The sequence below is a fragment of the Chanodichthys erythropterus genome, chromosome 1 (assembly GCF_024489055.1).
Source record: "Chanodichthys erythropterus isolate Z2021 chromosome 1, ASM2448905v1, whole genome shotgun sequence".
Taxonomy (NCBI): Eukaryota; Metazoa; Chordata; class Actinopteri; order Cypriniformes; family Xenocyprididae; genus Chanodichthys; species Chanodichthys erythropterus.
In genome coordinates, this window is record NC_090221.1 from 27,318,966 (window position 1) to 27,343,732 (window position 24,767).

Below are 24,767 nucleotides of genomic sequence, written 5' to 3' on the forward strand. Positions count from 1 at the left end.
GTTTGTTGGCGTTTGTCGGTGCGGTGTGAATTGGCCTTTAAGGCCAGAGATGTGTTTTAAGAAAATGAAAATATTCAGGTTTGATTTCTTGTTTCAAACATAGTAAGAACCACTGCAAGGGTGTGACATTCAAGACATAACTGATTTTGTATGCAGGAGAGATGAAAAAGCACGAGACAAAATGCAATGCAGGAGACATTTACAGAGAGCATGTGGCAGGATACAAAGCAGCTTGCCCAACTCTCTTTTCGCTTGTCAATCAGCCCCTCAGGTTGGGTCAGCGTAATAATTCCAGAGCAGTTTTGATTTACACAGGCTAATGGTGCAGACATGCCTTTGTGTTTAAAACTGACAAAACATGGAGAATCGAAGGTTCTGCATCAGTTGTTTTAATTTGGATTTTCAGACATGACTAATGATGGTTGTTACCTTTTAAATGTGACTAGATGTGCACGTAGATGTGCACGCATTGCACACCCAAAATGATCTTGATAGAGGACCTTGAATATAGCTGACAATTAATTTGTGAAAGTTTACCTATTACTTGTTCTCTTATCAGAGCTTCCTCAGGCAGCATTCTCCACCAGTTGTAAGGATCTTGAAATTGCTGTATATATTCAGGAAATGATGAAATAAATACAAACTTGCTTGGCCAGGGCTCCAGCTAACCTTTCCATTAGACACAAACTAAAGAACTCACTATTTCTTCTTCATCTGACAGTCGGCATAGATAGGAACATATCACCACACTCTAAAGATTTGTTTCATAAGCTGCCAAATAGACGTTATCTCACATTTGCTGTCTGTTGCCATGTCAGTTGTTTCATGACAAAACCTCGTCAACCCTTAGTTATAAAAAAGTCAGTAGTCAGGAAATGTGAACTACTGGGTATTTGTTACCAGGTCAAGCTTTGATCAGTATTTAAATCAGTATCAGCTCTTATAGAGATGGAGTTTGTGTGGAGGAGCATATACAATGAAAGAGCCACTTTGAGACACTGAAAATACCTGATTTGTTCACGCGAGAAAATAACTTAGTACCTCTGAAACATGTAGCATGTCAGACTAAATATTTAGATAATGAATTAAATTAATGTTACTGTCAGGTTTATTTTATGGACTCTGTTTTTTATTTCCCCCCTGTGTTTCAGTTCTTGTTTTCCCACTTTGTTTAGTTTCTTTGGTTACTCATTAATCCCTACTTTGTTTCAATGGTTACCAGTTGAGTTGTGCACCTGTGTCTTGTTCAGTTAATTGTTATCCTGTGTATATATGCCCTCCGTTTGTTCTGCTCTGTGTTTGGTATTGACTTTGTGTTTAATGCCAAAGCTGTTATGTTCTTTCTCTGTATTTGTGTGGTGTCACCACTTGTCCTGTGGGTGGCACTAGTAGATCTGAAATGCATTTGACATACCAGGAGAGTGAAGATGAGTTAGTCTGAGTAAAAAGCATGTTCATAAGCTATCTCTGTGTTGCCACAAGACATAACATATTGGCAATGAGGATGCCGTGGAAATTAAGTCAGCTTACACCATTTCTACAAAATGTGGGTGAGCCGCCGATGCCATTTAAGGCATGGATTCGTGTTTTCGAGAATTATGTCTTGGCCATGGACAAAGAGCTATCGGAAGCCCGAAAACGTGCTCTATTGATTCACTGCCTGGGGGCAGAAGGCCAGAGACTATTTTACACGCTCACAGTTTCAGACGATAAGTACGACATGGCACTGCAAGCTATTCGCACATTCTTCGAGCCAAAAGTGAATAGCATGGTGAAACTATGGATCAATATGTTGCGGCACTAAAGGAGCTTGCAGCTACATGCAAATTCTGAGTCACGGAGGAGGAAATGATCCGGGATCAACTTCAAACCGCATACGGGAACGTTTACTCCTAGAGTTGGATCTTACTTTGAAAAAGCTGTCACAATTGCCAGCCAAATAGAAACGGCAGTGGCGGAGGCAAATGTGATAAGCAAACCGGCAGATGGCACCATACAAGTGATTCAACAGTCACGTCATCAGCACAACAGATCTGGCTGCGAAACGGGGAAAAATGCACAGACATTACGACGAGCAACGGCGATGCAGTCATCTACATCCCAAGGGAAAACGTGTTACCGGTGTGGGTCAAAACAGCATACCGCCAACTTTCAAAAATGCCCTGCCAAAGACGCTATCTGTAATGCATGTAAGAAAAAAGGACATTTCGCCAAAGTGTGCCGTGGACACAAAAACGTAAGTGAGATTTCAATTCCTGATGTGACTGGAAGAAAGCCCTTATCGCGACTCAAGCAAGATAATGTGTACTGTTCAAATTAGCGTATATGGAACAACACAGAACGTGGAGTTAATCCTGGATACGGGCTCAGCAGTATCAATTATTCCAATGTCAGGGCGTACTCAGTATTTTCATAATGCCATCTTTGTGAAAGTGAACTTAGTGAGCTATGGTGGACAAGCCATATCTATAACGGGATGCATAGAAGCTGAGATCATGTACGGCGAGTGGCGTGCTACAGCTGAACTGTTCGTTGTGAACACTGACACTGCAGTGTTGGGACGAGACTTGTTTGCGGCCTTGGAACTGCAGCTGTTAGATGGCTGTATTGTTACATCGTCATGCCGCACGACAAACTCAGCTGACGTTAGTATGAATCCTGAGAAATTGGGCTGCACACAAGGATTTACAGACTTATTCAATGTTAGTGCCGATGTGAAACCAGTACAACAGAAACTAAGCCACCTTCCATTTGCAGTCCGTGACGCTGTGTCACAGGAATTAAAGCGACTCATTCAGCAGGATGTGATCGAACGGATTGAATCCTCAGAATGGGTCTCAGCAGTTGTGGTCACTAAAAAAAAAGATGGAAACATATGACTCTGTGTGGACTTACGAGAACCAAATAAGGCCATTGTAGTGGACAGTTTTCCACTTCCTCACATGGAAGAAATGTTTGCAGAGCAGAGGGGATCAACTGTCTTTTCAACGCTAGATCTTCAAAGCGCCTAACACCAAGTCCTACTGCATGAGGATAGCAGCAGCTTCACTTCATTCATCACGCATGAAGGCTTATTTCACTATAAGCGAGTACCTTATGGACTGGCGTCAGGGCCGAGTTGTTCTCAGAGACTGATGTCGACCATACTTAAAGGACTTGCACATATTCAATGTTACTTTGATGATGTCATTGTCTCAGGAAAGACTGTTGAGGAACATGACAAGAACTTGAATGCAGCACTTCAGTGTCTAGAAACAGCTGGACTTAAATTGAACTTAAATTGAAAACTGAACATCAGGCAGACGGAGCTGTCCTTCTTAAGACACACAATCTTGGCTGAAGGACTGCTTCTCATGTCCATGCAGTCTCACAAGCTCCACCACCAACTGACACTACCAGCTTACGCTCTTTCCTTGGGCTCACATCGTGGTATTCAAAATTCATACCTGATTATTCTGCAGTGGTCGAGCCCCTTAGAGCGTTGACTCGTGGATCTGCTTCATTGCTTATAATTAATAGCCCTGCACTGACACTTTTCAAACCTGAGCAACGCACTATTGTTACAACTGATGGTTCTAATTACGGTCTGGGCTGGACTTTTAGTACCAGAATCTTTGCATGGACAGTTCATTGCATTGGCTCACGATACTCATCAAGGCATTGCTAAAACCAAGCAAAGACTCAGGGAGCTATATTGGTGGCTGGGTGTGGATGCCCAGGTTGAGACAGCCATCAAATCATGCATTACGTGTCAAACTCATGACAAGTCAGCAGTCGTTTGCACTCCGCCACTCCAACCTGTACCCCTCCCAGATGGAGCATGGGAGAAACTCGTTATAGACATTGTGGGGCCCTTTGACAAAGCTCCAGAAGAATGTCGTTTTGCTGTAACTTTAGTGGACTACTTTAGTAAGAGGCCAGAGATTGCTTTCATGCCTCAGGTAAACTCTTCAGTGGTTATTCAATTTCTGTCAACTGTGTTCAGCCATGAAGGTAACCTAAAGGGGCTGATCTCAGATCATGGCTCTCAATTCATGTCATGTGAGTTTGAAATGTTTCTTCAAAACCGAGGAATTATGTATCGAACTTCATCTGTGTATTATCCTCATGCCAATGGAGAGGTCAAACGCTTTAACCGTACTTTGAAGCACGTGTTGCTAACTGCTTCCCTGGAAGGCAAAGGATGGAAAGAATTCACAAGGGAATTCTTACAAGCATACCGTGCTACACCTCATTCGACTGCTCAGTGTTCACCTGCTGAATTGTTACATGCAAGACCGATGCTCACTAAACTTCACATCTCAGGATTACATAAACTGCAGCATCTTCAGCAACCATGTGTGCTGAACATTGTGGATCGAGTGAAACACATGCAGAAGAGCTCCAAAACATACACTGGGCTACGGAAGTGTCATTCAAACAAGGATCTTTTGTTTGAGTGAAGCGACCAGACCTTCCTAAGCTCCAATCTGCATTTTCCAAACCATTGAAAGTACTGCAAAAAAGTACTGGTCCTTACACTTACAAACTGTCTGATGGGCATACTTGGAATGCTTCTCACCTCACACCTTTCTCTTATGGGAAGGAGAAAAGTGGGGTAGAGGAACTGGCTAACTTATGACTATAAAATGCAAACTCCACCAGTGACTCAGCCAGAAAGACAGGTTAGAGTTAGATGAGCACCAGTACGGGTTCGGGACTACGTTATGAACTAAAGGCGGTTCATTGATTCCATGCGAATAGTATTTTACATGGGGATATGTTATAAGGTAACACATACACATAGAGTGTTGTTCTGTAATGCATGTTGTGCGTTCATGAAAGTCAAGGGAAAATGTTTAGTTCATGAATGAAATGTTGGTAATGTTATGCAAAGTCGTTGTTAAAAAACAACATTTGGTCACTGTACGGACATAAGTGAATACTAGGTACAAATGTTAAAAGAGAGCATGTCACCACTTGTCCTGTGGGTGGCACTAGTAGAACTGAAATGCATATGAGTGTACGAGGGGAGTGAAGATGAGTTAGTCTGAGTAAAAAGCATGTTCATAAGCTATCTCTGTGTTGCCACAAGACATAACATATTGGCAATGAGGATGCCGTGGAAATTAAGTCAGCTTACACCATTTCTACAAAACATTTCTGGTGCTAACGCCAACAACTTCTTTCAGTAGATTTCTATTTGTATTAACAAAAGAGAACAGCGTGTACTTCTGGATTCATTTACATCACTGAAGCACATTTAATGGTCATGGGTGCAATAGTGAACTTGCTCATGAGTAAAACGCTTCTGTACTTTTGAAATACAACAGGTGCACTTTTAAACTCCTATGGTATCACCAGGTACCTCCAAGAACCACCTCAAGGAGATTTAAAGCTTTTGCACACTGAGTCAGAAATTCACATGCAAAATTTTGTTCACATTAAAAAATAAATACGACCTCACGTTATGTCAATCACGTTTGCATACTGCCTCCGAAACTTTCATCCATCATAAAAAAATTCAGATCAGGTTTGATTTTCCGCATTTTTCGCATCCGTGGCATGCATTTTGAGAGACTTTTTGACAATTCACAATTCCGTACAAGCAAACGCCAAAATCCCGAATGCCATCTGACAAGTTGATCCACGTCGTCTACAGCACAAAGCAGTAATACTGTATGACAAACAAAGTGCGGAAAACAAAGAGACAGAATATGAAAACAGATTGTGCCAGTAGAAAAAAACGCATCAAACTGAGCCACTGACTTCCTGAAGTAACCTTTGAAACGCTGGGGATAATCACGCAGCTCCTTGTGTAAGGTGTAACTCTCCTTTCTCTCTGTGCAATCTCGAGATTGGATGGACCCAATATTTCCTCTTTTTAAGAAGAGAGGACAACTAAATCATTCTCACTGCTTGAGATTTAGTATTGTTTTACAAATGTTTTCGCAACGGATTCATCAATACGCATCGGACTCAGTGAGCAAGGTCTCTGTGCTTGACGGATTTTTAAGATCACGAATACGAAAAAACGTAACAAAATTTTCGGACTCAGTGTGCAAAGGCCTTTAGAGTGGAGTTTATAAGCAGGGAGTTCAGCAGCTGGTAATGTGGAGGAACTTGGAATATTGAAATATTGTTAATGTAAATTTAATTTAATTTATTTTTCAAGAGTCATTTTGAACTATTCTAGTAACTTACTGTGATACCCACAGTGATTGACACAAAATGTACACCGGTATGCATGTGTGAGGGATTTTATCTAAATGAAATGCATACATCTGTGGTCTGCAAACAAGGTCCCATAGGTTGCACACCCCTGCCATAGCCTATCACAGCCTGGTACCTTTGTCTATTTTTTTTTTTTTTTTTTTTTTGCACCCCTGTCCTCATCTACCTCCCTACTGCCTACTTTTCATTTTACTGTAAGCACCACCTGAACTAGGACACCACCTCTGTCCTCTACACTGCTCCTTTTCCCAGAATTCAGATGAAAAACAAAAAACAAAATGTGCAGCCAACAAGCCAGATGTGGTAAGTTTTAACACCTCTGATGAAGATGTCAGAGTGCTGGAAGACATTCTGCAATATTCCAGTGCCAAAGTTGGAATGTTCCACCCAGGTTACAAACCAGTTGCTCTCTTGCTTTTGTGGACCTTTGGCTATTCTTTATATTGTTCCAACTCCTGGTCACAGACCATCTGGATGTACAGCGGTTTGCATTCCAGGTGTGTATGACACCCATGATCTGCACACTCCACAGGGATCCATCTGGATACCACTGACCACTGTCAGGAATGTGTTCTATGGCTTTTCCAGCACCTTCAAATCCATTCTGTTTTTGTCACTTGGGTGTAGTCTCATGGCATTGCATGTTGATGCCACTACTGTGTGCCTGTAACTATGGAAACAGATGGACAATTGCCTGATACCTGGGACCTCTGGTGGGGGAAATGTGAATCTCTGTTAATATTTGTTAAATTTCTTCCCTTTGCAAGTGACTGATTAAATGATTGATTGGTTTAGTCACTTTTCACTGTATCACAAGCAAATATGGGCTGCATCAGTGTTTTGTGTCAAGGGCTTCCCATCCATTGTCATGGGAATAGTGCTAAAAATAGCCTGCTGATTCCAGCCAGTTAAAGCTCACAGAGCAAACAGCCATGACATGTAACAGGAACATTTGTAAAGTTGTAAAGTCTACTGTCAGATTGGAGGTCCTGAGATCATAAAGAGTTCATAACCCCCTTATAAGTATTTTCAACATAATATTTTAATAACTAGATTTGTTAATATAAATGACAATATTTAAATGACAATAAGCCATTTATTTCCTTTTGGAAAGAACATAATCATGATGTAATAATGTTGTATAAATGTCTTTAAATTTTAGGAAGGGGGCTCTTCACAAGAGGATCATTTTTGGAGGTCCTTTTCATCAAAATGTTTGAAAAGCAATGGCCTACATTATGCATTACGGAAAAAAAAAATAAAGCTAAAATCAATGCACATGCATGCACATTTAATGCCATTCAGTCATAATTGCTTTTAACGGTATTTGCTGGAACTTCACCAAATATTAACAATGAATTCCAGCATTTCCTTCATAATGAATTAACAATCTGAAACAATCAAAGAAAGCATTTGATCAAAGTCCTGGTATTTTACATAACATATCCCAACTTGCCAGAGGATAACCTTCATACCTAATGCATTAAAAGAGCTGCTAAAACAGATTCTCTCAAATGTTCCAGAGCTTGCCATGCCTCCTTTCATGAAGCATATCTCTTTGAGGGTAGTCAAGGCGTAACTACTCCAAAACGAAAAACCACTTTGCTTTTACGCTGCTCATGTGATGTTGATGTATTTCTATTAGCTTTGAATTTCACCCCAGTGAATTTTTACATTGTCAGATTTTTGACTCTTGTTATTATGTTTCCTGTACAAGCAGAACACCCAAAACCCCTTTGTTTATATTTATAATGAAACTGCTGCCCTTGCAGAATGCCTGCGAATGCACTTTATCAGAGCTTTGCATGCTGACTGGGAACCAGCACTGTTTGTGTTATCAGGACAGACATCTGACTATAGCATTCAGCCAATCTCTTGAGAAACATGTGGAGATAACTGTCCTAACTGATGAAAACTTGCATATGAAAATATATTTTGGTCAAGCTGGTTGTTGATTCTTGTGCCTACATGCAAACTGATTGACAACAATTTTTTATGCTGCTTTGATCCATCAAAGCTGCATTATGGCTGGGATGGTTCAGAGACGGAATACTGCATAAAAGCTGTACTAAAATATACCGTGTGTGTACAGAATTTGGATGTAACACAATGTAAAGGGTCCCTAATTTGTCTATACAATAAAGGTTATACAAACGGATAAAGTTGAATTAATTAAATTAAAATGTTATGGCTTAGAACTAAAGTGGTTCCAATTAAACATATTTTTACATTTTTGTTGTTGTTGTTGTTTTTGTTCTATTGCATCTTATTCTACATACAGTAATCACTCACACTAAAGCTGATGCTCATGAAGTTCATCTACTCAAATATTGCTTATAAATAAAAAATGCATCATATCAGGTTGCATTTGATTGATTAATCTCTCAGTCTTGAAAGTCATCAATGCCAGTATCATCATAAGATTCTAGAAGGGGTTTTTGGAGGGCTCAAACAACAAGTTGATGCAAGTCACAACAACCCTCAAATAACTTAGTAAGTAAAAATACATAAAATGACAGTAACAAACATGGATTTGATGTGTAACAAATAATTGATCTAATGCTTTCAGATTTTGTCTTAAAGCTCCTCTGTTAGCAAGTGGGTTTTTTAGGATCACATTCTCTAATTTTGTTTACTCCAATACATTTCTCCAGACCCCTTTCTTACATATGATTTCAAACCACAAAAAAATTATAAAGATGCATATGGCTCAGTGATAGTGTTGTTAAATTTGAGATCAAAGTGTTTCTTTGAATCATTTATTTTTAATGAATTTGTCAAAAGGATTCACAAAATAGTCTGAAAGAGTCACAAATCGGACTCAAAAGTGAAGTGCCTCCGATGGATTTTCACACGAAAATCTAAATAAAAGAGACTGCCAATGTAAGCTAATAATGGGTTTTCAGCTTTAAAATACCAAAATACAGATTAGGTTAAATTTGTTAATGTGACAGAAGTCTCCCTCTCTTCTGCAGAATTGTTTATATTTGTGAAAATTAAATATCTCCATTGTTCCAAGATGCTATCTTTTTGTTCTTGCAAGCTGTGAATCCATTATGGTCAGATGCAGTCAAAATAAAAATGTCAAAAAAAAATTTCCAGAGAAAATACAACATAGGTAACATTCAAATGTATATAGGTAAACATCTCACTACTGATTCGCAACTACGGCCTAAATAAAAAAAAAAAAATACAGTTATTTTTTTAAATACATTAAACATTAAAAGTTTTCATAGTAGAACTTATGCTGGTGCTTTCATTTCTTCAGAGCCCCCAGGAGGAACTGAAAAACTAAAAATGGCATTACTCCAAATATCTGTCTTGGTTACTATGAAGATGATGTCATGATTTCACCTTTCTGGCGGAAGCTACATATTTTACTTCATAACTAAATATGGATATTTTTTTACACAAATGCATCAGTTCGCTATAGGAGGACTTTTTTACCTCATGGAGCCATGTGGAGAACAAGTTTATGATGGATGGATGTGGATGGAAGCACTTGTTTCAGCTCATACTCACTGGTCCCGTTCACTGCCATTATAAAGCTGGTATGGATCAGGATATTTATTAATATATCTCTGTGTTCATGAGAAAGAAGAAAGTCTTATACACCTAGGATGGCTTGAGTGTGAGTAAAGCTTGGGGTAATTTTTTATTTGAAAGTGAACTAATCCTTTAAAGTTGACATGAAGTCAGTTAACATTATTTAGTAAACAGATTTTCACTATAATCAAAAATTATATAACAAACACGATAATTGTAATCATTTAAAAAAAAAAAAAAAAAAAAAAAATTGTCACCATCTTGCAGTCCTACAACTTGTCGTCACTGGGTTGGTTGTCTTGCCTTAGTTCAACAAATATAACAGCAGAGAGACAGTTAAAGACAAAGAGTGGAGGACAGATAATGAAAGATAAAGAAAGAGACAGTGAAAGATGAAAACTAGAAAGCGACCAGGCATCATAAGACAAAAGGGAGGCCACTATTGCATTACTTCTCAATGTAAAAATTAGTTTTACAGCAGGCACTGCCGCTGAACTGGAGAACAGTACTATAGTGGCAGAATGCGTAGCCAAATTCACATGCATGAAACTTCATTCATGTACACAGGAAAAAAAAAAAAAAAAAGTATATCAAATAGTAGAAAATTAGTGTCACACTTTAGATTAAGGCGCAATTCTCACTATTAACTAATTAACTATGGCATTTGCCTCAAACTCCTAATTAGTGCTTATTAATAGTTAGTAAGGTAGTTGTTAAGTTTAGGTATTGGGTATGTAGAATATGGTCATGCAGAATAAGGCATAAATATGTACTTTACAAGTACTAATAAACAACTAATATCATAGTAATGTGCATGCTAGCAGCTAGTTAATATTGATAATTGGACACTAAACTAAAGTGTTACCAAAATTAGTATGATTCATTATCTTATCTTTATCATTATCTTGAATTTACTATCAGCAAGCTCTGATTTCTGAGAGATGGCAATACAGCTATTTGATTTGTGATCGTGCTGTGCTCATTTCATTCATAGAGTTTACACTTATTCACTTCACACACTCATTATTATAGCATAGCAATTTTAGAGGTTTATGTATAATATTGTGCTGATTTCCCCTGGCTCACCTATTATCCAGAAAACACAAGGAGTGGATATGTCTGCTGAATATTTTTTCCTATTATTTGGTAAAATTTGTTGTGAAGCCATAAACTGTGCCTTTCTGAATAAGGTATTCAGCTTTGGGCACATCCCTAGTCTAGACCCTGAGCAACTTGGGTGCAGCTGGTATATCCATAGACTGTTCATTGGCAGAGAAAAGCAATTTCCCCATTGATTCCATCACAACTGCTCTAACAGTCACTACACTGGATGCAAGACCACTGAGATTAGCAGAGGTCACTAACTTCACTGTGCCCTTAGACAGTCTTGTCAGGAGGAGATGAGTTTTCACCTTATTCGGTTTCCTGAGTTTCTCAGCTTCATCGCTACAACAACCAACTTGAATGGTTCTTTGGATCTGGAACCCAGTGGCGGAGCCAGGATTTTTTTTATAGGGGTGGCCAGGCAGGGGCCAGCAACCAGTCTGGGGTGGCACAGAAATCTTCATTATTTCAACATAAAAATGAGTCTGACTATAATGTACTGGACTGTGCCTATACAACACAGCTGAATACAGTTAATTTGTAGCCTACTTAATTGCAATTGAGATAGTAAATTTGAGATAGAGAGAAGTGAATTTGACTTTTTTTTTTTTTTTTTTTTTTTTTTAAATCATTCCTCATATTAATACAGCGGCTCACACTATAGCTAAATTTCAGCTTGTTCAGTCAGTTCTGGTTCTCAAAACCCCCAATAGCTTGTTCTCCATTGTTGCATCTCCATGGATGAGACATGCAGATACTGTAACTACATACTGTGGTTCAAAGATTATTCACCCCTGTGAAGTTCACTTAATTTCACTTGTTTAATCTGACTCCAATTTCAAATGATTATTAGTCTTAGGTTGTGTTTCCAATTAGAAATTAATCATTGGTTATGTATTAATTTAGATATTTGATTATTCTGGGTATCCCATACTTTCAATTATTTGTTCATCAGGGACCCAATAACATTTTATTTGTCAGATAAAAATGTATCATGCAATTACATAATTAGACAATTAGAAGCCAGTTCAGAAATAATAAATGCATGACATTATTGCTCAAAAAAATACACACAGTGATGTGTGAGTGTTTCAGACATTCACCCATCTTTGCATGGGGGTTTCTGGCTACAGAAGATCCCACATGACTGCTTTGCACTTTACCTTATATACCAAGACCAGAACAAAAGGATTATAAATATTTACTACACCAACACCTGTTTTTTGGGGGGGAGCGGAGTGGGTTTTCACAAGAGACACCACCCAACAAATTCTCCTTAGTCCTTAATCTTCTTCATAATACCAATGACTGCTGTGAAATTGAGACCATTTTACCAATTGCACTGAGACATTTAAAATGATACCAAACATGAAAGGAAAAAACAATAGATGCACAATGTACATTATACATAGAATATAAACTTTCAGTGACTTGAGTCAGGGGGAAAGGAAGGAGGATTTGTGTGTATGTGTGGGGTTGCATACACTGTTAGTTCAGTTAGCATCCTTTATTATTATTAGTATGCGGTCCATGCAGCTTTACAGGGGTATGGCGTATCTAAATGAGATGTAAATGAGCCCTATTGTCACTCCCAGCAGGTGAAAACAGGTGAGAACACAACTTTAGAGGCGTTTTTCTCCCTATAGAGCTTTCTTGAGTGCCTACCTTCAAATGGCCACAACTTCTCCAAATATTATCAGATTTTCATTTGTTACACATCGTTGGAAAGCTTGGAGACTACACTTTCAGAATCTGTGAATAACTCAAAATGCCCCAGAACCGACTTGTGTCCCTACTTTCCGTGACTGGTCACATATATATATAGGCCTATACATAAATTATATATATATATATATATATATATATATATATATATATATATATATATATATATATATATATATATATATATATATATATATATATATGAAGAGTTCAGATGCAAAAGCCGCTAAACGCCATCTCTGTCAAAAATGAGATAATGACATTGAACGAATGCTTACGGCACGTAGTACACGTTCAACAAATCACGTGCTTCAAATCCTCTAAATTGCAGCGTCAGCCCATTCAGAAATATCGGTTTGTTGGCAAAAGCCTCTAGACGTCACTTCCCTTTGGCAGCAAAAGCCGCTATATTCCGAGAACCAATCAGAAGGCGCGAATCGAATCATATGATTTCGAGCGGTTTCAATATAGCGGCGCGCTGAGGAGATTTTTAGAGACAGATTCAGATTGAGATTTTTAAAATAAAAGATGTAGTACGATGAAATGGATCAGCCTGTCTTACTAACATTGGCAGAAGAAAACGTTATTTACCTCAAAACTCCGCCTGTCATAAGGCAAAATAGCCTACAGTGGAAATGGCTTGGTCGCAATTGTATCATGCACTCGTAACAGTTCTTCGTGCAATGCTGTTACTTTGAAGGAATCGGATTTATTATACATCAAACAACAGCTCTATTTTGCCAAAGACAAAGTCAAACAAGATGCTATTCTTTTGTCTCATATGGAAGCTGTGCCATAAATGGAGGCAAAAAGTGAAGGCTGAAGAGACTTGTTAGATCCCTGCAAGAGGTTTGTCTACTGTTTAGTTTTGAAATGATTGTGCTATCATCTTTTTCAGGGTTTCTAGTTGCATCTTTAGTGATTTTTCATCTATTTACTATGTCTTGCCACAAATAGGTGGATTTCTAGGTTTTTGCAAAATAAGCACAAGTGGATTTAGCTGGTTTTGACGCAAAAGAAAATCGAACTTGTTAAAAACCAATAAATTGTCTAGAGTGACATTTTTGAAAAAAGTTATTTTATTCACTAGCTAATAACCTTATCATTACCTTTAAAATGAAACTCCTGAACTTGATTGTAAAAGCCTGGCAAAAAATGCTCATTTAAAAGAAAAGATGTCTGATGGATTTAGAGGGTTTTGCATCTGAACTCTTCACATACATATACATACATATATATATATATATATATATATATATATATATATATATATATATATATTATAAATAGGCCTACATACATGCATGCACAGTTTTAATGCAGCTTTAATCGCCTTTTTGGTTATTTCATGACTTAACAGACAACAGAACTACGACGTTGCATGCTCGTAGTTTTTCTTTAGCACTTTATTTATAGTGAGTAATATACAGCGCGCCATATTTGCGTGATTGAAAAGTGTGCGATCTTGCAACCCACCAGTTGAGAAACATTTACATAAGCTATATATAATGTTTACCATTCACTGTTGTTCTGCTGAAGCTCATTCGGCACCTGTATCATTTCTGCATGCATTTGACTTGCACCTGGCGCTGAGGCAAAGTTGGAGTGTTTGAAAAGTGCCCCTTTTTTTTTTTGTGGTCTTAAAGAGATGGTTCTGCGTTTAAATTAATGCAATTCTTGTCAACATAAAAAGTAGACATAAACAGCAGTTGTGAACAGGGTGGCTCCGCCCCTTTGGGAACATCATGCCGCATGGTGGAGGTAGACGCTTCCGAGTTGGGCCAGTGCTAAAAAGGAGAGGACTTGAAAAGTCTCTTGTCATAGGTTTGGCCTTGTTGTTTTGCCAGTAGGGGCCCTCAGATGTGTGCGTGTGTGCTATCAGTTTCCTGCCATTTTGTAACTACACTATCTGTCGCGCATGTGTCTTGTTTCCTCATGTGGATTTTAGTTGCCCAGTTTCTTTGCTTGGTTTGTGAACATTAAACTTTCTGCCAGTCTTCTGAGTCTTCCATTGGCCCTCAAGGAGCTCTTGTTTCATTGATTCTGGACCTTTCCTTTTTGGATTTATTTTTTTACAATTTTTATTTATTTATTTTTTTTCTCTTGTGGATTTAACTTTAGAAATATCTAAATTTTTTTAGCTTACCATTTTGTATTACATTTTAATCTGAGCCTTTTCGCTACTTTTTGCCATGGTGTGAGATGCTGTCTCTCATGCTAGAGATTCGCATACCATGACAATTTCAGCATTGCCAGAGGCTGTTTATTTGCTGCCTAAGGTATCAGTTTAGTACCAGAGACTGTGTTGTACAGAAGGCAAAACAATTTCAATCCAATGCTACACCCTAACAGCAAAAAATAATAATCTAATATCTGAGTGGTCTTTCATGAAGATGCTTAGGCTGCTCAAACATTTTCTTGGTGTTGGTTTTTCTCCATTAGTTTTTTTTTTAGGCCAAAAAGGACATAATCATTATTTGGAAGTAAAGTTGGCGGTGGTGTCTGGCCCTCATGGCTATGAATTTATCTTGTCAAACTGTAAACTTACATTCTGAATTTTAATGCACACATTATTGTATGACTGTGATGGCCGACGACAAGGCCACACATTAATACGGTGAACAAAATAATGCACACATCCTCCTTTCTTATTTGCCTTTGCTGTATTTTGATTGTCCTTAGTATATTTGATGATTAAACACAGATTACAATATATTTCATAATAATGACAGACACAGATTTGGTTTTATTTCCAATTTTATGCCTCATTTGACTAGTTTGGATGCAAACTTTCTTGTTAGTGTTTTGTTGATGTTTGTCATTTGTAGGGACTCGTTCGACAGACGTTACCAAATGGCTTTATCAGCCAGAGGCATGATTGAACAAAGCTTCATTTGGTCCAAAAGATCCATTTCCTGACAGGAAAAACCTAGCTTTTACAGGAGTGATGACGTGACTTCTTTTAACAAAGGACTCTGTCTAAAGGACTTCTTTGCTCATCAGCAATAAACTAATCAGAACCCATCACGTGGATCTGATCACATTAAATCTATTGATTCTCTCACAAAACCCTCTTGTATTATCGGACGGAACAGGAAAACACCCATCAACGGATTTAAAGACAAATCTGTCCTATCAATACCTCCCTTGTGTGGCCGTCCATCGTGACCCCGTCACCCATGACTCCGGTCAAAGTTAAACTATGCTGAAGAACTCAATCTTGAATCTCAAAAGGGACAATTGTCGATTACTTAAAGTATTAACTATATCCAGAATAACATTTGCTATGATGTGATTACTAATATGTTGGAGTCAATGCTTTATATGTTTGTAGTCCTGTATGCATCTTTCTCTTATAATCATTGTTTTAATTAGGTCAGTCTAGTAATATGTGTGGAAGAAGTGTGTCGTGTTTGAGCTCTAAATGCAGAATTTATAATTCTCTGTAATTCTGTGTGAATGAAACATTGAAATTCAGTATCAGGAAAATATTAAGAAACTTTATAAAGTTGTTAATAAAACAAGAGAATGTCCTGCAGATATCACGCGATGTGATCAATAGACGATAGACGAGGCGTGTCTAATCTCCGTAGCAACGTCTCATTGGAGGATCGCATCTGAAGGATGGAGCCAGAATTGCTCCTTTAAAACTACGCTGTCCGAACAAGTCAGGCAGTGGAGAAATATGAAATAAGCTGGAAGTCAGAAATCGGTCAGAAGTAGCCGAAGCACCGCTACTTTGACCACGGCGGAAAAGTCGCATGGGTCATTGAGAACTGATTGACCGGGGCTGATTTTCCATCTAACAGTCGTCGATTTCAACTACGAGCCACGCCGCTGATCAACAGCCGTTACATCCAGATTCCAAAACCCTCTGCAAATATCTGACCAAAGTCTCCCAAGAAGAGAGCCGCTCAAGCCAGACGCTCAGATCAGAACAGCTTCACCAGCCAGCAGCATCCTTCAAAGCTTCCGCGCAACCCACAGGGCTTTCCCGAGAAGACGTCACCTGAAAGACAGCCAATCCAGAACGCGGGACTCCGCTGTACACGAGTCACGGAACAACCCGATTACCTCAGCTGTCAGAGCAAACGTAGGTACAAGCAAACTTCTCTCTCTCTTGCTGGAAACTGGTGAAACTCCTTTAAACCTAAAGAATCAAGCCAAAGCTCTGCTTTTGTGATTTTCTTCCGGTTATAAGTTAAGTTAGCACTGAACTTGGGACTTTTCATAACTCATCAACTCCGCGAATGTGTGTGCATGTATGTATGTGTATGTGTGTGTGTGTTTAGCCTTAGTTTCCTGTAAACATTAGAAGTAGTCAATAAATCTTGTCTTTGATTTTCACATACGAGTTTGTGTTGTGTATCAAATTACTGCCTTAAACTCAAAAGATCCTAAAAGTTACCTCTTGCTTATAATATAATTACAATAATAACAATAATCATAATAAAATATTGTTACTGTTGGCCACAGAATAATATTTTATCCAGAATTGGTAAAATACTCTAACCTCAATTTTCGCTGGACGAATAATTGATGAAGTGTTAAATATTAATTCTGAATCATTTACAGTGAATCATTTACAGTTGATTCAATTCTTATTCCCTGTAACAATTAAATTGAGCTAATAAATAGGCTAAGCCCCTACACATTTGTCTCTTTTGAGTTTAAGTTACCTGAGAGAGGAGGACAGAGGTTAGGTGCTGTCTGGTGGGACTGCTCTGTATTTACGACAGAGGTCTATTTCTTTAAAGGGCTAGCTGGCTTCAGTTGCCGTTTTTGTTTTTTATTTGGTTACTATGATTACTATAAATAATTTATGTGCATGTAATCTTTTTTTATTTTATGTGAAGTAATCTCATGAAAGAGAAATTCATTTTACACCAAAGCACCCATTAACCTCATAATTTCAAACAATTATATCAATTTATATGTATATACCGGTAAATAAAAGGAAACATTCAAAGGCCTATTGAACTATAGTTCCCTCCACAACAAAACCTTTAAGTTTTACGGTATACAGTATAGAACAAGAATGAAAAATAAGTTATAAAATGATATATTAAACTATAAAATACAGAATAAATTAGATAGTCATAGTGACATTCATTAAAAACAACATAAGCCAACATAAGTCAAGCCAAAATGATGTTTTTTAGGGTAAAGCGAACCTGATGGGCTTGAGCCTCTCTCTTTTGGCAAAAATCCAAATATGTTTCTATATTTGCATGTAACGTTTAGCTAAATTATTATTCATTATGTAAATATTAAGGCTTTGTACTTCACTCAATATCCACGTAAAACAACATCCTTCACATGCACAAAAATGTGTGTGGTTGGGCACTGGTTAACATTAAAAACACAGTCAGCAGGAATATTAGGCTGCTGTCACTTTAAGACATAGTGCATGGATCCAGAATACTGATACACATGCATTGTCTTTCTCGACTGTTTACCTTCACTTAAGACATAACCTACTATGTTTGCTAGGATACTCACCACGACTGTCAGTTCAAATGCAAAACTTGAAAGAGAACTCAATATCTGTGAGCTGTCTGAGATTTGGCTTTCCGTGTGCGTGCTTCACATAAGTGCACACAAATCTTCTCACAGCATCCGCGAAAGTTCTCTTTCATGACTTCATGCGCTTGAATGTTTAAATTGGCAAGGCTTAAATGACTTTATTTTAAACACAGATAGCAACATGTGCTGTTCAAGTTTTATTCTCCACAGAGAGCCAAGGCCCACAGCAGACCCAGTGCCTGAGCCTTCGCCCACCACAAAACCAGAGCCAACAACCACCAAGGACCCAGATGGAGAAGGTCACCCCGGAGCTAGAGCCTGTAGGCATACTCGTCCTGGAGCCCAAGCATGTTGCAGGGTCTTACCAGGTGCAAGAGCTGACCATGTTTGTCCCCTATGTCTGTACTGGTATATTTTGTTGGAGTTGGGAGTTGTGACCCAGGTGATGATGGCATAAATGACTGGTAATTATAGAGGATACAGCACTCCTATTGAAAAAAGTTTAGTTCCATGTTTTTTTTTTTGTTTTTTTTTGTTTTTTTTTGATAATTTCTGTTTTTGTAACATATTGGCAAGCCAGAATGCGTATTCACTGACAGAAACCTACACTGACCAGGCATAACATTATGACCACATTCCTAATATTGTGTTGGTCCCCCTTTTGCTGCCAAAACAGCCCTCAAGGCATGGACTCCAGTAAACCCCTGAAGGTGTGCTGTGGTATCTGGCACCAAGATGTTAGCAGCAGATCCTTTAAGTCCTGTAAGTTGCGAGGTGGGGCCTCCGTGGATTGGACTTGCTTGTTCAGCACCTCCAACAGATGCTCGATTGGATTGAGATCACCAAGTCAACACCTCAAACTCATTTTTGTGCTCCTCAAACCATTCTTAATTACTGTGGCAGTGTTCATTCGTGATGAAGAAATAATCAGTGTTATTCACGTCACCTGTCAGTGATCATAATATTATGCCTGATCAGTGTATATTGGAGTCCCACCTGTGCCCCCACCCTTGGCGTAGAGTTGCTCCTTACGAGCACAGGGAATTTAATGGACCCACCCAGCCTCGAGTCTTCTTCAGCACCGCTGGTCCCACCCAGCCTGAAGTCTCCTTCGTTACTACTGGTCCCATCCAGTCTCCCACTCCCTCCTCCTCTGACAATGACATTCAGTTCCTCAGGCCAACCTCCACTGGTTCTCTTCAGCCCCTCAACTCCTCCTTCAGTGGCTCGACCCAGCTGCTTGGATCCACCTTGGGCTTTCAGGTCTCCAGCTCTGCCCTGGTGTGTTGGTCCACTGGCTCTATTCAGCCCCTGGTTCGCCCATTAGTCTTCGCCCTAATGGCTCTGCTCCTGAATTCATGTATCCTTCATCTTCTCCTTGGCTCTTCCCTGCATCGGCTCCTCATTAAATATTGGATAATATAAGTGCAATTTGTTTCTATATTTTCATGCGTTTAAGGTGTTTTTAGTTATAAATCCCATAGATTATTATTAGCACCAGGTGTTACAGGTGGAACTGTAGCTCTTGTCACCTTTGTCCTGCTCAAAAGTATTGTTAACTATACCGATACCGGTCAAATTTTAAATAAATCATATAGTCGAACCTCAGAGGATTTAGTGCCGATCCACGTAAACAAGCTTTTTGGATTTGGAAGATACGTATTGGCTGTAACTTTTATCCATCCATATATGCACAGCAGCGCAGCTCAACGCTCCAAAACTATCTTAAAACCACATCAAAGCTTCGCACTCATAATTACCTTTTGCCTCCTGCTATCTGATGACATACACCAATGTCCCGGCCCGTTTAACATTCCAGCACAAGATCAAGACGGCCCTTATATCCCAACGTCTGATAAGAGCACCACCGGTAACTTTCAGGTATGTACATCATGTATCTCAAGCTATACGCCTGAGCAATGCATTTACCTGGATGATTTTTCCATCTTTCCGGTGGGCGTTGTGGGGACGGACGCCGGGGCTGGCTGTGGGGAGCCGTCGGTGGCCGAGAGTGGAGTGGTGGTTGGTGTGGCGGCGCCGTGTGTGATTTCTTCGCTTGGGATGTGTCCGGCATTGACGGGGGCATTGAGTGGGGATGCCGTCGTCGGTGCCCGTGGATTGGCAGCCGAGCAGAGGTCCCCATGTGTGGATTCATCAGTTGTTGAAAATCGGGGCGAGCTATACATCGCGACTGCGGCTGGCATGGCTAGCAGAGTAGCTGGGAAGCTAAAAACAACGCGCACCGGAGGACACGCGACAGCCAACCTGACGCCAATGCCCAACGAGAACATAAATGGGTCTGTACCACAAATACAGCCTCCCCTAATTCATTGTCAAACTGAAAGAAAGTTTAGAAATTCTGTAATGAAAAGGCATAGACAGACAAAGTTTCTAAAGACACTAAACCAGGCTAAATTAATCTGGGATATTGAAAACAAACCTAAAGGGCTACTCTGTGCCCATATAAATATACGTAGTATGCTGTCTAAGCGCGAGCAACTGGATCATATTTTAAGTGACTCTAACATTGATATACTAGGACTATCAGAAACTTGGCTCACCAGTTCATCAGCCGAGTCTGGTGTTGTCTTCCCAAACTATAATGTGTTTAGAAGGGATAGACTCAAGGGAAGAGGAGGAGGGGTGTTGCTCTATGTAAAAAACAACTTAAAATGCTCCCAACTTAGCGTACCAGATGAGGTTGAAATAGAAAATGTTTCAGTAAAAATCTCTCTCTCTCCAGAGATGGCTTTTAACTTGATCTGCTTGTATCGTCCTCCCTTAGCAAAAATTAACTTCTATGAGCAACTTCAGGTTTTATTGAAACATCATAATTTATACAACAAGTCCAATTAAATAATTGTCATTGGAGATTTTAATGTGAATTGGGACTGTAAGCAGGACAGAAAAATACTTAAACATACTATGGACACCCTTCATTTTTCTCAACTCATTGAGCAACCTACAAGAGTCACAAGACAGTCAAAAACAAAAATAGATTTGCTCTTCAGTAACAAGCCTGAAAGAATTACTAAATCTTATAATTTTCTGACTGGTATCTCAGACCACAACCTCATATTATTCTCTAGAAAACTTACCAGGTCAAGAGTCAATAATGATTTTTCAAATCCAGCAAGTAATAGGTCGCCATTTGAATTTTTACCTAGAAATCAACGACAAAATGTGGCCATAGCTTTATCATCAGTTGACTGGGAGCCAATCCTGTCCAGTGATGATCCCAATTTGTGTTGCAGTCAACTTAACAAAACTGTCAAAGAAGTTATATCAACACATTCCATCAGAGGGAGAAACAAACTAAAGAAAAGATCCTATTTGCCATGGTTGAATAAAGAATGTAAAAATATGATGACAAGAAGAGACCAATTACTGAAACAATTTCTGAAAACCGGTCTTATTATAGACCGACAGAGATTCACTCATATGCGAAATAAAGTAACAGCAAGTCTAAGACAGGCAAAAGCTAATTTTTTCATAAATATAATAAAAAACGCAAAAGGAAATGGCAAAATGATATGGCAACATCTAAATGAACTGCCTGGCCGTCAGTCAAATAAAAATAACAAGAAAATTAAGCTTCAAGTAAATAACATTATTATTAATGACCCCTTCTCCATAGCCATTAATCTAAATAGTTATTTCATAACCTCTGTAAAGGAGATTGCCCAACATTTTAGTCCATCTGTCTGCCCTGATAATATCAGTGACTCTGATCAGGCTATTTCTGAAATTTCAGATCATGAAGTGGCCAAAATTATTACTGGCCTAAAAAAGTCAAAAGCGCCAGATGCATTTGGTCTTAACTCAATTTTTCTGAAAGATTTTAAGGATTCTCTTGTACGACCATCACCCATCTCCTTAACTTGTCCTTTAAACATTCTGTAGTCCCAGCTGTCTGGAAAGTAGCTGCAGTGACACCAATTTTTAAATCTGGTGCTAAAACGGACATGGTGAACTACCGACTTATAAGCATACTTACTGTTATTTCCAAAATAGCTGAGAAATGGGTGGTTAAACTCCTCACAGCTCATTTGGAAAAGACTCAGCCCTCATTACATCCACTACAATTTGGCTTTCGAATCCATCACTCCACAGAAACTGCCCTGTGTGTGCTAATAGAAAACATAAAAAACTTACTTGACAGGAGTCCCTGTGTCGGGGCTGTCTTCTTGGATCTGAAGAAAGCCTTTGACTCTGTAAACCACCAGATCTTGCTGTCCAGGTTGACTCAGTTCAACATCTCTAATCAAGCACTCCAATGGTTTACATCATATCTTTCCCACAGGAAACAGTATGTGGTAGTTGACGGTGTAAAATCTTTGTGCTTAGACTATGATGTTGGTGTCCCCCAAGGGTCTATCCTTGGGCCAATTTTATTCTCTCTATTTATGAATACATTACCAAATGCTTGTTCAAATATCTTCTCGCAGATGTATGCAAGCCAAAAACTATCAGCAAGCTGCTGTTGATCTCACAGTTGCCTTGTCGTCTGTACAAGACTGGCTCAAGGATTCATGCCTCTTGTTAAACACCAAAAAAACGGTCTGTATGTACTTTTCAAAGCGTAATCCTGAATTGAATCGATCAAATATCTTTATAAACGGAGTAGAACTTGATCTTGTCCCAGAATTTAAGTACCTTGGGGTTACCCTGGATCCAACTTTGTCATTCAAAAGTCATGTAAAAAAATTGGTACAAGTAATTCAATAATCGTAATTTTCAACATATTCGAAACAATTTAAACATGAGTGCTGCTAAAACCTACTTTTATTCTATGATCATTTCTCATATGGACTACTGTTTAACTAGTTGGTCACTTGCTTGTCCCACAACACTAAAAACTATTGAAAATATTTACAAAAAAAGCTTAAAAATACTTGACAAAAAACCCATTTCTCACCATCACTGTAATATTTTAAAAAAGCATAGATTATTGGATCTTAATAACATGATTAATCTTAAAAGAGCTTGTCTGATTTACAAGGCCCTACACTCCCTCGCACCACCACCGTTGAATGATTTTATTAAATATAAAGATAGCGCAGAAAGGATCACGCGAGCTACTACCAGAGGTGACCTGGCAATACCCCACAGACGCACCACCTTTGGACAGACTGTGCTGTCTGTTCATGGTGGGAATCTGTGGAATAGTCTTCCATTAGCATTGAGAGAAATTTCTACGTATGATATTTTTAAAATTCAGATGAAGAATTGGCTCTGGTCAAACCAAACCTGTAGTCATTCTTAGTAGCAATCTATATTACTATTTATTTATTTTTTATTGGGAGATAACTGTATGTATGTGGTGATTGTGCGTGTATGTGTAGAAACTTAGTGGAGTGTGTAATGAGTGGATTGTGTAATCATGTGAATCGTGTAAAGTGAGTAATGTGCAATGTGAAGTGTGTACAATAACTGTGGATTGTGCAACATGAGCATGTGGAATAATGGGATTGTGTAATTATTATTATTATTATTATTATTATTATTATTATTTATTTTATTTTTTTTGTATATGAAATTTGGTTGTTTATGTATTGGCTCTTGTGATTACAGTCCTGGGGACAACGGATGGAAATTAGCTTTTGGCTACAATCCGGTGTGTTTACATCCATGTATTATCAATGTCTGTTCATTAACACACACTGTCCCTATTAAATAAAAAATAAATTGAACATCTTATTAGAAATATCATTGTTGTTGTTATACTGTAGAAACCATAAATCCATGGTAATGAAGAACATGTTTTTGTTTGCTTTTTTGTCATGATCTTACAGTTACACTCTGTATTCTAGAATGGCTTATTCCACAATCTCGTGTGGAGAGCCTGCAGGAAGCGCTCATCTAGCTTGTATTTCTTTTGTGATTTTTGCTTCTCTCATGGCAATTCAAGATTTTATTTGGCCGCTGCTCTGGTCACAACCTCCAAAAGCTACTCAAAAGCAGGGGATTGGCATGGCGAATCCTCAATCTCTCCTGCCTCGATGCTTAGAACATCTCAGAACTAGATAATTCTAGCATCGGGTTCTCATCCAGGTTGGAAGAAGCCACAGGATGAGTTTCCGATCCCTGATTGTAAACTCTGCATCACTTTGGCAGACGTGGGTCCTGCATGCTCCAGCATGCTCCACTTCAAAGCACGTCACACACAAAGTGAGTATGCACTGGAGGTGACACTGGAGGTGTTCCCCAAGGTGTCCTCTTTGACGCAGCGAGAGTTCCCTTGAAAAGGAACACGGTCCTGCAGAGTTTGGTTCCAACCCTAATTAAACACACCTGAACAAGCTAATCAATGTCTTTGCTTGTAGCTTTCTAGTAATCCCACTGAGTCTTTTTATCAGGGTTGGAGCTGAACTCTGCAGGACAGTGGCCCTCCATGACCAAACCTGATCTGAGTTACATTATAACTGTTATAACTTCAATGGGACTTTTGATCAGACATGGGCACTCGAGTTAGTGACTCGGACTCGAGTTGTACTCGAGTCGCGTTTTTATAGACTTCAGACTCGACTTCAGACTCTACCTAAAATGACTTCAGACTTGACTCGACTCTACAAAAAGGACTCGTGAATTTTCGTGAACAACTCGAGTCTTTCATTCTTAACTAGTGATATCATAAAGAAAATATGTGGATG